At 36.2% G+C, this 16,930-nt stretch overlaps 1 pseudogene; it reads right to left on the bottom strand.

The window, feature by feature from the left end:
• Positions 1–6,233: 6,233 nt before the first annotated feature.
• On the bottom strand, positions 6,234–6,863 carry LOC113237745 (annotated as a pseudogene).
• Positions 6,864–16,930: the final 10,067 nt, after the last annotated feature.

Genomic DNA, 16,930 nt, shown 5'->3' with positions numbered 1-16,930 from the left:
TTTATGATAATGTAAGAAGCCCAGTTAGCTGTCCCTTTCTTCAAATCTGGTTTCTATTTTCAGCCCTTCAATGTTTATGCGGTCAAACTTTGGAACGCTCCGTCCGCGAAAGCAATACGTTAGTTATTTTCAAAATGAAACTTAAGGAGCATTATTTATCCACTATTCCATTCATTTGTTAAGTAGGTATTATATTATGAAATATGCATTTGTGTAAGAATTAACGTAGTTCACAATTTAATGTTATTCTTATGATATTGCTTTTGTGTTGTATAATAATAATAATAATAATTGTCCCTGACCCCGGCCAACTGTGCCATAGCCGGGAAATACCGCCTCTCCCATTTAAAAATTCAAAATTAGTCTTTTAGGCCATGGGAGAGGCGAGAGATTAAAATAAACATAATAATAATAATAAAGCACACACTCAACATAATTTTGTTGTGCTCGTAAGCCATTTATTTTAATCACTGTGTCCTGTATTTAGGTCTGCAGGAAGAAATTTTTATAAAAAGTAAGTAGAATGTTTTGTTTGCGTATTCCTTTTGTTAAATGTGAATTTTGTGTTGTGTAGGTACTATAATTAATAAATAAGATACAAAAAGCGTTTCGCGATGGCTCACACGATGTGTCTCGCACCCGAACAATCGCGTCGACGGCGAAACAACTGTTGTAAAAAGTTTCTCGTCTTAAGCCGATTCCATGTCGATAAGTGTGATGTCGTCCTAACTTTAAAATGTTTACACAATAAATTGTTTTGTAATTTAATTATTAAAAATTGTGTAAAGTGTAATAGATTTCAAAGGATAACAATACCTTTCCCCAGAATGCGCTCTAGACCCACTGCTTTTCCGCTTCGGGTGGTTTTTCTTTGGACGCACAGCTCTCTTGTGTTTAGCGGCCGACGTGTCCAACAGTTCAGCTTCCACGTCCAGGTCTGGGTCGACCCGCGACGCCCTGGGAAGGGGTGAGGGGTTACTATGAGGTAGGGAGTAATGCAAGAATTGAGATGTAATTGGGGGAAGTTTGCATTTTAAAAAGGTAGTTAAGATATGTAACAAAGAAATGGAAACAGAGTTTTACTTCTGTAGTGTCACACAGCAATATGTTTCTTTCTGTTGTAAAGCGTGTATGTGGCATATAACTCGTGACTTTCTTAAGTTCTAAGTACATTTGTGAATATTAAATCAACTACTGACAGTAGGTATACAAATTGTTGAAAGTAAATTAAATTCGGTCTAGTCATATATGTATAGCCAGACTGGTCACACTCTCGTGCTTCCAAAATATTACCTTTATGTACTTTTAATTTAATTGTAATTATAGTACTAGTTTTAAATGTTTCGTTTTTATACGTATTTAACGTATCTGTATATATTTAGTTGGTAAGCCTTACTAAATAAATAAATAAATAAAACTAAATTAATTACAAATGTCAATCAGCAACAGGCTTCGTCACATAATAATTAATAATGCAATTCGCCAGACATAATAATTTTTAATTAACTATAACTGCCTCGCAACTGCAGTGCGTCAGGGATGTTTGCGGAGCGGCGGGTGGATTGTTTCTACACAACGATGCGCAAGCGTTGCACGTCACTGGGGCGTAGAGTCGTTGTCAGCTCCAACATCATCCTGAACACGTTTGCAAATAGGCCCGACAGCCAGTACATCGATCATTGCGGCAAGCCTCATGTTATTCATTATTTGTAATCTTTTATGACATTTATGTTTTTTTGTTATTAATTTAATTTATTTTGAAATCGGGAATGTTCGCGTATGCACAAATAGATGGATTCGCTGCCATTATACGAAAAAGAGTGGCCGCCTTGATGCGCAGAAGCCGTGGCAGCGGCTACGGCATCCTGAGTATCATTGCTGGCAGGGTCGAAGGTTCATTCCTTGAACACTGAACCAAAATTCACACGTACCCTAAACAGAGTGAATATTTGTAATTTGCTAACAGTAGTAAGTTTTTGTTTGTATTACTAACCAATATCGATGTATAACATTCGAAATAAATAATTTGAATTTGAAAAAATTTTCACATATAGTATTTATTATTTTTGTATTTGTTAATTCGAGTGTTGTTTTGATTGTGATTTCAAAATTTTGAGTATACTATATGTAACATAATTTTAATTCATAGCATTGCTACTAACGAAACTAGACTTTTGTTGTTGTTGAAATAAATGATTATTACATTATTGTTATTAGAATGAAAAAGGACTGCTCTGAATCTCAGTTGATTCAAACGTCCCCAAAATTTGTGAATATTTAATAGCAACACTTGTTACTAACGATAAAGGAAAACATCTTGATGAAATTTTCATATTGAAGGACGTTCACCAATCAGGGAAAAGGTGTGAAGTTTCCAACCCGCATTAGACCAGTGTGGCGGTTTATGCCCTAAACCATATCCTTGGCGAAGACCCGTACTCAGCAATGGAACGTAAAGTGATAATGTGTATGTAAAGCAGGCACACATTTCGCACTGCTATTACAATAGTGTTGTAACTCAAAATATCTGAAATTTAATATTGTTATCATGACTGTACGTAAAATTTGATTCTCTACACGTCAAAAAAACCGTCGTTAGAATATTGTAAGAAATAATTAAAAGTTATCCACTTAAATCAAAATGAGACACACTTTATGTGAGTTAGTTCTGGCCAAAATAATCCATATTCAAAAATAATAAATTATTTTTTCCATTTCATTTTTAAATATATTTGAGAAATGGTTTAAGTGTCTATCATAATCTGCAACATATATAAATTTTAATGATTTTTTGCGGGAAGTGAGTAATTCGTTTTTCATCAATTCTAAGGAAGTCCACTTATAGAGTTAATACACTATTATATTAACAGTGCGATTTGACATACGTAAATCAATTTTTGTTATGGATTGCAAAAATTGTACAGAGGCCTATTTAGATACTAAGCGATATTCGCTGACGCTTTGAGTATGAGTTTGAGATGTAGGTGTCTCCCGTGTTATATGCTCTAAGGGTGAGTACAGACCAGGCGAACGCGCCGCGAACGCGCTGCATGTGCGCTGCACGCGTACTGCATCCGTCCAGTCAAATACAGTTAATTATGTGGCGCGCGAACGGCACGCGAACCTTTCGCAAACAGACGCATTTACGGCCTATTTGCCAGATCTGTACGCACCCTAAGCTTAAACCAAAACTAAATCGTGTTAAGGAACAAAATATAATAATTGATAATCAAGTGGGACATGCACTCTGGATCGTGTCAAGGTGGGAATCTGGGAGTCTAGGCCTTGTCTGGAAACGGGCAAAACTTTTTGATTTTAATCATTAAAATGTTGTACTTTTTAAAAAAAGCGTGCTTATAAAAACGCTTTTCACTTAAAGGTTTTTAGTTTAAAGCTCACAAAATCCCATAAAGTTTATGTTAGAAAACCTTGTAACATTGTGTTGACAATTAAAAGCGAGAGCCAGCCGCTAACGGCTTTCCGATAACTTTATTTGTAAACGAGCTTTGTTTTTATTTATAACGTTATTATTCGCTTTAGGAGACATAGATGGCGGGATTAGACATTTAAGCATGTTGTAAAAAATTTGATTGTTGTGTAGTGAACTGCAACGCTTACAACTTACGCTTACAATTATAAGCGTGTTTGTGTGCTAATATTAAAAGCAAATTTTTAAAGTGTTTCTTTTTCTATTTAAGTGCCCACCTCTATCTATGGCGACTTTGCACTAGGGATGGGCGCAGCTCGACAAGTTAGATTGTCGGTGTGCGGATTCTAACGACATCGACTATAACATTTTAGTTTCAGTTAGTTATGACGTAACTACTATTTAATGTACTAAATTTGTGCTTGTGTTTCCTTTATTGTTTCATTGTGGTAAAATTATCTAAATTAAAATCAATAACTGGGAAGACCGGTTCACATAAGGCAAAATTAGCGTTACAGTTTTGCGATGTTAATTTCTTGGTGTTAGTATAACCGGTGTTGTAAATTTAGCATTTCAGCCTTGTTACAGCCTTCCTCATATCATTTTGTAACAATTAAATCATGATTCTAATTTTGATTTAAAGAAATATTTTATTTTTGTTAACATTGTAAGGTTATGTAGTTTACATTTTCATTATAATTCTAAACAGAAGTAGTTCCAATATTAGTGAAAAAACTTCACTACAACAAAGTCAACTTGTTGACAGACTAATGAATCATCTAAAAATTTAAGTTATGTATGAATTGGTAGAGCACCTGTCACTGATTGTCCGAGGATACTGGTTCGAATCCATACCCGGATCGAATGAATTTTTCTTATTAAATATTAGACAATACGTTGCTTTTGATCCTAAAGTAATAGAACGAGTATCTAAAGCACTTGTATTATGAAAATCTGAAACGACGATCCGAAACAATGTAGAAAAGTTAGTTATTTCTAGATTGACCTGGTCGGGGATCGAACCCGGGATCTTAGAGACGGCGACACCATGAAAACCGGCGTGTATGCCACTCGACCACGGATGCCTCATAAAAGTATTAGGGGTTAAAGTATGAAATTGCCGTTTTATTGCAATAGGTTCTTTGAATTTTCATAGAATCTTCATGGTTTGAGGTTTTCGAATGAAACTTTTTTCAAATGGTTTCTGTGATTTTTTTTTTTTAATTTGAAACATTTGAATATCGACTTTCAATTGTTTTTGTTATTCAATTTAGACAAGAAAGATGGATACTGCGAAATTCGAGTGATTTTTGAATACGAGTTCCGACGCGGAACTAACGCGGCAGAAACAGCCCGCAATATCAATGCTGCGTTTGGAGAGGGGTCTACTAATGAACGCACCGTGCGATTTTGGTTTAAACGCTTTCGTGATGGAAATTTCGACTTAAAGAACGAGGCACGAGGAAGACCCAGGTGAATAACGATGAATTAAGAGAGATAGTGGAAGCCGATCCTAGTCAAACTACCCAGGAATTAGCGGCATGGTTTAACGTTACCTTACCCACAATATTGACTCACTTGCGTCAAATCAATAAAATAAAAAAATACGAAAAATGGGTGCCTCATGATTTGACTGATCTGCAGAAAGAAACGCGTGTTGAAACTTGTGTTGCCTTGTTGAACCGGTACAGAAATGAAGGAATATTGGATCGAATTGTAACATGTGATGAAAAGTGGATTCTTTATGATAACCGGAAAAGAAAAATGCAATGGCTGACCCCAGGTCAAATGCCACAACAGTGTCCTAAAGCAAAACTTACCAATAAAAAGGTAATGGTAACTGTTTGGTGGTCTCAGCATGGTGTTATTCACTATAGTTTTCTCCGATCTGGTCAAGCAATAACGGCAGATGTCTATTGTGCCGAACTCCGAACCATGTTGACAAAACTAGCAGTAAAACAGCCCCGACTCATGAATCGATCTTCACCATTATTGCTCCACGACAACGCGAGACCTCACACAGCACGAGAAACCATTTTGACCCTTCAGGAACTGCAGTTAGAAACCATTCGTCATCCTCCGTATTCACCAGACCTTGCTCCAACGGACTACCATTTTTTTCGTGATAATTGTCCAATTATCTACGTGACAAGAAGTTTTCTTCCCAGGAGGCAGTACAAAATGCTTTCACACAGTTTGTGCAGTCTAGATCGTCGGAGTTCTATCGCAAAGGCATTAATAACCTTCCCATTAGATGGCAGCAATGTATAGATAATAATGGCAACTATTTTGATTAAATAAATTTGTTAAAAATTTAAAAAATAAACAATTTAGATTTTCAGTACAAATCGGCAATTTCATACTTTAACCCCTATTATTAAATAAAATTGATACTTTTTTAAATATTATCAAGTGGCGGGACGAACAAGCCATGCGCCTGATGGTAAGCTACAGGACTGTCCATAACATTTGTAGTGTCACTCAGAGCTTAAATCGCAAATATCTGAGGGGCACTACCACTGCGCCCGTCACCCTGAGACATTAAATTGACAAGTCTCTGTAATTTCACCAAATTTATTTATTTATTTTTATTTACTTGTCTAATAATAATAATAGAGTAGTGTAAGTAAAACGCAAAATATTGCTATGTAAGTACATTTATTCGGAATATTTTAGATTACATTTTACTAATTATATTGATATATTTCTTTGTTCAAAACATTTGTATATTGTTATGAACATTTGCGAACTATGTAATAGCTTTGTGAATATTTATAACAGTATTTTATAATGAAATCTGGTGAGGAAAATAGTAAAAAAATTACAATAATGTGACCGAAAAATGCACTTAATTATTAATGCTATGCATGGAGCAGATTTACAGGAACTCATTGCAACAGGCATATAAACACTCATAGCAGTCTTCAGACTGTTCCAAGTTAGCATTATAGATTTCCTTCATCCACTTTTGAAAGCGCTCCTTATTTTTGTTCAGTAACTGTTCAAAAACTGGCCAAGGACAACATAAGCCTGTAATTGAAAAATGCAAATTGAAATGGCAAAGTGTGACATCACCAGACTTTGAGTTAAACTAAGTCTGTCAATATTTATCACCGTTTCAGTTTCATAAAGTGAAAAAATGTAAAACAATAAGCTACTTCGAAAGAACAATCAAGAATAAGAAGTAAAGCTGACAAACGGAAGTTGTTACACAGAATACATGACAACTGTGTTCTTATAAGATAGAAAATGTTCTTACTCTAAATAATTAAAACCTGAACACATTATAAATAAAATGTGATGTAATTACCCTAACAAATCCAGCATCTTCAAGCAGTCTTCCCAAAACATGGCCGACACCTGCTAATTCATGTATAGATTTCTCTCCCATAGGCTCGGCAACGAAATTTCTGTGCTTTTGTGATAGATTCTACATTATATCAAATTTGATTTTACTGAATTTGTTTATTTGTGATAAGATAATAAAACAGAAAGTGTTGGACAGATTAAGTCTTTACCTAGGGCAACATGTGAAGCCGCATGACGCTCAAGTCGGCTTCCAGTCTGGGGTGTCTACGGAATAACACTGTTCGATACTACACCCATCGGGGACATCAGCGTAAGTCAATGGAATTATGAGAGATAATGTGACAGATCGGCCATGTTGCTATTTGTCAGGGGCTGTTTGTGAGGTCGGACGCTAGTGACATTTTTATTAATTATTCGTGTTTATAGTGTTGTTTACAATGTATAAGGTTGTAAAAAGTATTGCCCGAAAAACAATACTCAAAATTAAGGAGTTTTGCGGAGCTGAACAGCGGAATCAAGGTGTTCTATACCCATACAGAATGTTCGCGCGCTAGCTGCCGCCATGACACTTTTTACGATTACCATAACATTGTTTGTTTACCATCTTTTGGGAATTTTTATTGGTCAGTGAGTACAAAAATTGTACGTCATTTGCATTGACTTACAAATAAATGGACGACGGGTCTAATACACAAACCACGAAAAAAATGTCCCAAGTCAACCTATTTAAACGTAGTGACATGTAAAGGATTATGAAAAAGCTAAAACGTTGGATTTAAATTGTAATGTCATCGCAGTACTGTCTAATTTTGCTTGCTTCGCTGTCAGTCGAACAAACGAAGACTACAGCGTGAATGACGCTCTGTATACGATTTTAACGTCCTATAAGTTCGGACACTTTTTTAGCGCGGACCCGACGTCCGTATAATTGTAAGTCAATGGTCATTTGCAATGAATATTTCGACATTCTGTTCATATCTACTTCGTTTTTAACCATTACATTTATTACAGGTGTTCCTGAGAAAACCGTATCAAGAATTACAAAGGAAGGAAAAACAGCTGCAAGTACTTTTAAAAAATTATCACGTCTGGGAAGACTCCTCCCCACCCAAAAACATTTATTTTATTTTTTTTTTCGCCAAAAAGTTCACCAGTTTTATGTAGTGAAGAAAGAATTGCCTACTCTGACTGACAGCGAAGCAAGCAAAATTAGACAGTACTGCGATGACATTACAATTTAAATTCAACGTTTTAGCTTTTTCATATTCCTTTACATGTCACTATGTTTAAATAGGTTGACTTGGGACATTTTTTTCGTGGTTTTTGTATTAGACCCGTCGTCCATTTATTTGTAAGTCAATGATTTTAACGGATAAATTTGACATTTGTTGTCACTGACGGCGCAACTAACTTCAAGTATTATACTTTTCGTGAATGTTTATATGCCTACGTCAGGGAGCAATTCTTTAGCTTTCAGCAATTCGAATTAGAATTTTTTGAAACTGAATGTTGTGAAAAAAGATCATGGATATATAAATTGAACAAATATGGGAAGGACTGTACATTACCATCGCACGATTTGAGGGGTGGGAGGGACCTTCCGTGCAAAATTTCAAAGTTAGGTTAATAGTTTTCGAGATATTAATTTTTGAAAATTCGAAAAAAAAACTTAAAAAGTCATGTTTTCGCATCAAACGGCGGGCTAAATCCCTCCCCAAAAATTGATAGACGGTGTCCATTCAAGACTCGTAAAATTTGAGTTATTAAAATGTCGTTCCGATATGAGGTTGGAAGAAACAGTTCTTTTGGCTAGAACAGTAGAAGCAGCATTAATTCAAACCAGTGACATTAAAAAACAAAACAATGTACCGTATATATTTTTCTATGATCAAGGAAAGAAAATAGGTGAGAGAAAGCCTGTACAAGCCAGAAATAGAACAAACAGGTTTAATAATGTATCAAGACCTATCATTGGAAATGGTAATATACCACGCATCTTAGGGCGTGATTGGTTAAGTAGCTTTGACTTATGGCCTCCTAGTTTCCTAAATACAAATGCTATTAAGGTGGCTAATAATGACAAATCGGTTTCAGAAGCTGAAAGTTATGTAAAGGAAGGTTCATGGAAGCATTCAGCACAGGCTGGGGCAAAAGGTTGAAACCAGGCGTCAAACCTAAATGTCATCCAGTACGCCGGGTCCCATTGGCACTGAAAGAACTGGTAAAATTTGAAATTTCTCGTTTACTTAACAATGAAAGAATAAAGCCAGTAGAATATAGTCAGTGGGGCACCCCGGTGGTACTTATTTTGAAGGTAGATGGTTCAGTCCGCCTTTGTGGGAACTACAAGGTCACATTAAATCCTCATCTGGAAATTGACCATTTTCCTTTACCACATATAGAGGAGATTTTTGACACATTAAAAAATGGAGAACACTCTGTGAACTAAACCTAAAAGAAGCTTATTTGCAAGCACCTTTAGATAAGGAAACAAGAGCTAACGACAATTGTCACAGAATTTGGTACGTACCAATATCAATATTTACCATATGGTGTTAACACAGGACCAGGATCATTTCAACGGTTGATGTATGGTAAATTAGCCAACATTCCAAATACTATTGTATTCATTGATAATATATACATAGTAGGTAAAACGATAAATGCAACTTTGAATTCTCTGTGTAAAGTGTTATTTAAATTGAAAGTATGTGAATTTAAACTTAAATTGGAAAAGTATAAATTTTTAAAAAAGAGTATTAACGTTTTTGGCTTTAAAATTACAAAAAATGAAATAAGTGTAATAAAAGAGAATGTAGTACCATTACTTAAGAGGGAGCAGACAAAAAATTCCTAATCTTCGATTTTAGAGGGGTATATCCACTTTAAAGTTAAAAATAAAATATTGTATGAGTAACTACATGATATATTCAAGCATAGACACTAATCAGAAACATAAAACAATAAAGTTTCCTCGATAGATAAAAATCACGAAATGACCTCTAATTTTCAAATTTTTTCGATTCATCCTCGAAATGCTACAGGTTATTAGGACAAAAATTAGATAATTAATTATATTTATGCATGATCGAGAACTGTCACTACGGATTTTTTTAAATCCCTTTAGTTTTAAAGTTATTCCGCTAAAACGAATTTGGTACTTTTAATGCGCAAAATTCAACATCTCCTGTCGCATGTCACGCGAACTTCTTCAAGTGGGGTGGTCCAACCCATAGCATATGCTAGCAAAAAATTAAAGGCTACAGAGCAGAGATACTCTGCTATTGATAAAGAAGCCATGTCAATAATTATTGGTGTCACAAAATTTTATAACTATACATACGAATGTTGTTTTGAATTAGAAACTGATAATGCTGCCTAAGTCAGAATCTTTTGCCCTACCAAGGGAATTCCAAAAATAGCAGCTAAAAAGCTGCAACTTGAACTTGAAATGATGCTTTGGAGCAACTGCCATAGTAATTATTACTCGTGTGAATGTCTACTATTAAGTGACTTCACAATTTTCATTTGTATCTTGTACTTAAAATACACAGATATGAATTATTACGTCTCGGAATGGTCACGGTTAGGAACCGAGGCCCCATGGTTATTATATTATCTGTACACTTTTATTAACTTTTGTTACGATCATGATCCGTTGTGCAAGTCGCCACAGGGAATCGAACCATTGAACTCTCAATCAAAAAGCTACTTATCTTCCACTGGGCTACCACGACTCTTTCTAAAAAAAGAATAAATATTACACTTCCATAGGTCGGTTCTTCGAAACGAAATTGTTTTTTTCCATCAATCATGCCGACACGAAACCGATACCGACACGGGAGAGTCACGCGCAATGTCAGGGTTCGACATTCGATGCTCGGTCTATTTTAAGGGTTTTGTAAACATTGTGGTTATTCTTTTTTAATGGATAAGTAGACGTCAGCTCACACCGGCTGTAGGCCGAGGTATATATGAGCGCTGCTTTTGAGCGACTTATAGAGTTATTTTTAATTATCATGCAATATTCCGCTATAATTTTAGTTCTGTGAGCTTTGAAAATTGGCATTTTCAATTGCTTGCTACATATGCCTTTCTAAAACTCGTATCTTATAAAGGCTGATAATTCAGGAGATAGCAAAACTGTCTATTTATTTTAAATTTCTTATCAAGAGTGTTAATTTGGTTGCATTACTTTAAAAATAGGTAAAATTTAAGACTTGAATTTGTAAGTGTTGTATATTTATTTAGAGTTCTATATGACATGTTTGGAAAATGAAACATCATTACTTGTTAATTTAGCTAGACAGTATCGCCATGATTAGAATCAGCGTTGTGGCGCACTGCATCCGACTATAGAAATCTAGAAAACTCGGACCTACTTCGATTGTCGCTTGTATACCTATAGTCCATTTGTTTAGGTACTTAACTAAATGTAAACAATCTTGACATGTCTATTTAATGAAATATATTACTTACTAAAATATTACACGATTTTTACTTGCCTTCTAAAACAAAATACAAATACTTAGCTTGACATGAAATTGCGTGCCTATTTTTATACTTATTGATATGTACAGCATAATTATGATTCGATAAAAAGATGTATCAAGATTGTTAAGTAATTAATAGATTCAGGCGTTACTTTGCGGAAGTCCATGTTAATAAACTCTTCAGCCGAGGGTTGAGCAGTCAACAGCCCCTGAGGATGCCTCGTGGAAAGGCGAAACTCGTGTCGGGTATATTTTTGATGATGGCTTGTGACTATAGATACGCTTGTGTTATTTATTTTATTAATTTTATGCGGAGGGAGAGTGGGATAATTAACTGCATGAAAAAAATATTCAACACAAGCGTAACTATTTTGCACGGTTTAACCTTCACTGGGTTCGCGGAGTAGCAAATTAATCTACTTCCATTTTTATCAAGATTGTTTACATTTAGTTAAGTATCTAAACAAATTGACTATACAGCTGAAATGACAGTTCGGACACCTGTGACATTCCGGATCGTCATTTATCAAATTCGGAACGAATACTAAGTAAACGCACTAAGGGTTTCAATTTGAATGAACTCGGTCCTCCACCACCATTTCGGAAGGTGACTTCAGCTCTACTGCCCCTGCATGGAGCATTTGGTCTATATGACGTAAATGTGTGAATGTTTAGTAGCTAACGGTAAAGGAAAACATAATAATGAAGCCTGAATGTCGAAGGTTTACACCCTCTGGAAACATGTGACGTCGCCAACCTTTTTTGTGCTACCGTGGTGGACCATGGCCTAAGTCCCCTCATCAGAAGATACCGGTACTCAGCAATGGGAGACATAATTTACTGCCTCATAAGATTGAAACTGCATTACAACTGATATTTTGAATTCGAAATGCAGCCCGTATAACTACGCTGAAGTCACTAGAGATAATTAAAATTAACCCTGTGTTTTAACTTTTTGTTCTCTGCCTATGTAAAATTATTGTTAAACCTCTGGATGTTATACTATAGGTATAACTAATAAAGATGTATGGATAGACGGACATGGGTCTAGGTTCCACGCAAATTTGGTTCAAAGTGTAATCATTTAAGTTGATTTAAAAACATCCCTAGAGTTTCTTGCTCGTTCTTCTCAGGGAAGTCAGCACTGTGAAAAGTTTTACGTATCGAATAAATGATTGTTTGACTTTGACTAAAATTTCGTTTCATCGCTTGTTGGTTTTCGCGATTGTTACACGAATTAAATGAAACATTTTTTTTTTTGGGATCTAAATCTCTTTACCGGTTCCATGGTCACGGAAAAAAAATTGTTTCACTTTCAATGTTGAAGTTACTACAAATGGGTGGAACAATTGATAGAGGTTTGTATGGAAGTTGAACAATTTTTACGATAGCCTTTCAATGCCGTAAACCAAAATTTAATAGAATTGTTGAAAACTAAAATTTAGTAGGTTCTCTGTCATTAAAGAGGAATATCAATGTGCAACGTTAGACCTTTTTGTTTTAGTCTGTTTTTAGTATTTTATATGATCGGATGAAGTAAATTCTATCGCGTAACTTATTAGCGTTTTCTTTAGACAATATTCTTAGGTATATCATTAGGTACATTTTGTAAGATCGTTATTTAATAGTAAATATCTAAACCATTTAATCTGGCAAAACAGTTTTTGCCATTTCTCTTCCAGTCTCGTCTTAAACACATTGTCGTTAGTTAGGTATAAAGTTGACGAGTAACTTATTTGTTGTACATAGGATATTAAACGTTATTAAGTGATAGCATAGAGTGTAAATCTGTGAATCAAGGTAATAGGCGCCATAAAAAACGGAATAGGAAAGGAAAGAAGCTTTTATATACTTTTTTTTTAAACCAATTACTCCCATCATTTCAATGTCACGATCTACCATGTAAACCATTCATATAAACCATAACATTGAGGATCCCGCACACATAACGACGCGGGCGTCTATTTCAGCGCGGCCTACAAACTGCGTGACGTCAATGCGGCACCGATCGCAATGGGGTTAGCACCCCGCCGCGCCCGCGCATCGTGCGCCCGCTCACGCCTTTTGTTTCATTGACATCCGAAACTCGTCTAAAAAACCTTAAGTAAATAATCTACATTGACGAAGAGTGGTTATTCTCAACGGAGAAACTAGGTCGGAAAAAATAAAAACAAGTGCTTTTTATAAGAATTAAGGTCGTATTATTGTATTACAGACGAAATTTATAGACGATCCCATCTATGTACTATAAAAACAAAATACCAGCTCGCGTGATTTGTCCACCCGCCATTATAATTTGCAACAAAAACAAATTCCTACTACCAATTCTAGGAGGTCATATTTGCGGTATCAAAGCTATAATAATACAACTTACACTATTTGTTACCGACCTTTCTCGTTCCCACCTGCGCTTTGCTAATTACTCTCTTATGATTCGATCTCATTTAATTTGACCTGCCTTAAAACACTATGCAAAACTTAAAACACTAAACACCGCATGGGAGCACTACACCTATCGCATTAAGCCGACCAGAAAAATTATCCATGTAATAGGAGTGAAAATGACGACTTATTACGTGAAACATAAACAGAATTGCATTATGCACGGATGTACCGTGCTGAATGCTATGTAAAAGGATTAAACATGTAAAGCAAGGTTTCTTAAATTGTGGTTCATGGACCCCTAAGGTCAGTGTAATGTCGGGGTTCATAGCGAGCCTACGTAACATAGTGCGTTACTATAAAAATTAGTATACAATACGTTGTGAGTAAATATAAATACTGTGCACATGATCTTTTTGAGCCATCTATTATAGCTAGCGAGACGTGCGTAAAGTGCCTTCGACGTCAATGCCTTTGATGTTCTAATGCAACACAAAGAGCAGCAATCGTCGCACTAACTTTTCATATGTAAAGTTTAATCTCAAAAAATAACAATAAGCTTGTAAAAGCTAAACCTCGTCTTTTTTATCTTTTCGGAAAAGATCCGTGGGCTTTTTGAAATTTTGGGAGAGGGTCCATGGCTAGGAAAAGGTTAATAAACCCTTATGTAAAGTATCTGTTTTGTTCGACGCTCCCCTTCCTATAGTGACATACTGCTTCAGGAATCAATGCTGCATCAAACAGTAATGTGAGCATTAAGGGCGCGTTCCCACTATGTCGTGACGACAGATTGTCGTGCAGTTTACAGTGTCGTAGCTTGTATATTTAAATGAAGTTGTTCACATATAGCACGACACGATTAACTGTCGTTCACGATTTTTTATTGTTAGAACGACAAACTGTCGTCACGGTGGGAACAGCTAGAACGACAGTCGTCGAACGATAAAAAAACGTCACGACAAAAACGTGACGACAGATTGTCGCAGCTCCTATTGTCGTCACGTTTTATTTATCGCTGTCCGCACGTATTCTGCTCCTTGCCCTCCCCACTCGTACCTTGCGCCCTCTGCTCGCTTTGCAGTAGCGTTGGGCTTCCAAAAGAACATACAAGCGACTGCAGTGCATCAAACGATTCTGTCGTGCAAACGACAAGGAAGCTGTCATGAAACGATAAATTGTCGTCACGATCTAGTGGGAACAGCTAGTCACGACAGTCGTTCAACGATAAAAAATTGTTCACGACATATAGTCGTGAGATGGGAACAGGCTAGACACGACAGTCGTCCAACGATAATAAAACGTGACGACATAGTGGGACCGCGCCCTAATGCGTTCGGGTTTTGAAGCGTTTACGGACTGTATCCGATTTTTGAATTTGGAAAACTTGGACCCACTTCGGATGTCACTTGTGCAGTAACTCTGATTCGAGTCCCAAAAAACGAATATCGTTTGTACGCTTAATAACGTAATAATTAAAGTACAGGTAAAATAATCCCTGTGAAAGCTAGATTGTAGGTGATAAATACCGCAAATGCGACCTCCTAGAATTAGTAGTATCTGTTTTTGATTCAAGTTATAAAGGCGCGTGGACTGATCACGCGTGCTAATATTTTTGTTTTTAATTACAATAGGTACATAGATACGGGATCTAACGCGCGGGTGCTGTGAAATCATAAGTACATGGAACTTGTCAACTTATGTCTTAGGGTGAGAGGCGTAGTGGCAATGTCCCTCAATGATTTAAAACTCTGAGTGACCCTGCAAGTGCTATGGGCCAGGCACACGACTTTTTCGTGTCTTTATCGCTCTTAATGAAAAGACATAAACCGTTTTCTGACGGGCTCAAGCCGATTTCGCATTAATAAGTATGTGTGATTCCCAAACGACAAAGAAATGGTAGTTTTCTCGTAGCAGGGAAAGAGACAGGTGCTTAGTATGCAGTATATCACTATAACAAGAAAACTCGGCGCTGAGCAGCGTCGTATAAAACGGCCAAGCCAGTGTAGCCAACCAGGCAAGAGCAAATGTCGCTAAACAGAAGGTTTAAAAGTCGTTTGATGTTGCTAAGACTGTATTTCCATTCCACATGAAAATCCGATTCATGTCTTATGATACCCATTTTAAGGTCCATTCAATTGGCAAAAACTTTATGAATATAATAGTACAGGCACACTAAGATTAAATCATATTAAATGTTAAAAGATTATACTTAATTAAATATGCGCCAAAAAAATTGCAAATTTTTTGTGCTAAATAGAAATAAAATGTCGCTAAAGCTAGAGACGAAATCGCTAAGTTGGCAACTTGACCCAAAGCACTTTGCAACAAAAAGTTAAGTCTTTCCCTTTTGGCGATCTTCGTGATCGAGCGAAAATACCAGGATCGATCTCCGGCCGGGTCAATGTAGAAAACTTTTAAGTAAGCGACACGCCTGTCTATAAAAGTTGCAGTGCTACTCAGAGCTATAAATCGCAAAGATCTGAGGGGCACTGCCACTGCGCCCGTCACCCTGTGACATAAGTTGACAAGTCCCCTTCAAAACTGGAACACAATAATGTAGACATTATTGCTTGGCGGCAGAAATAGGTGATAGGTTAATAGGTAAGGTGGCAGTACTTTCCTAACGAAGTCTTTCACAAGGAGCTCTTCTGCTACTAACTTTTCATATTGTCTTTGGTCTGGGTGTTTGTACTACCGTATAAGTGCTTTAGTTTACTTACTTTGGAATCAGAGCAACGTATGTGACGTCTAATAAATTATTTATACCCTTACAGGATGCAGGAGTTTACAAGCTTGACTGTGAGTGCGGTCTCTCTTATATTGGACAAACAAAGCGAAGTATTTGTACCCGCGTCAAAGAACATATAGCTGATGTCAAACACCGTCGCGCAAACAAGTCTGCAGACTGCGAGCATGTCATGGATAAACCTACACATTCAATGAAGTTTGACAAACCCCAGGTCCTTGCAAAAGAAGTCCGTTATCTGCCCAGGATGCTGCGAGAGGCCATTGAAATTAAAAAACATCCTAATTTCAACAGGGAAGATGGTTTCTCCGTACCACCAGTTTGGGATCCAGTATTTCCTCTAATGAAAAATCCCAAACAGACATAAGACTGCAGTACTAATTAATATGTTTTAGTTTATTCTAATTTCTATTAATAATTAATAATAAATTAAACTTAATAAAAATTCATTCAATAAAATAATTTGTAAAACTTAATGTAGCGTAAATTGGAATGTTTTCTTTGTAAAATTAAAAATAAGGTATTTAATTAATAACTATTGTAACTATAGTGAAAAAATAGGGTGGTTTGCAT

This window comes from Hyposmocoma kahamanoa, unplaced genomic scaffold (genome assembly GCF_003589595.1).
Source record: "Hyposmocoma kahamanoa isolate Upper Pololo Valley unplaced genomic scaffold, ASM358959v1 102260, whole genome shotgun sequence".
Taxonomy (NCBI): Eukaryota; Metazoa; Arthropoda; class Insecta; order Lepidoptera; family Cosmopterigidae; genus Hyposmocoma; species Hyposmocoma kahamanoa.
This window is presented reverse-complemented; position numbering and strand designations above follow the sequence as displayed.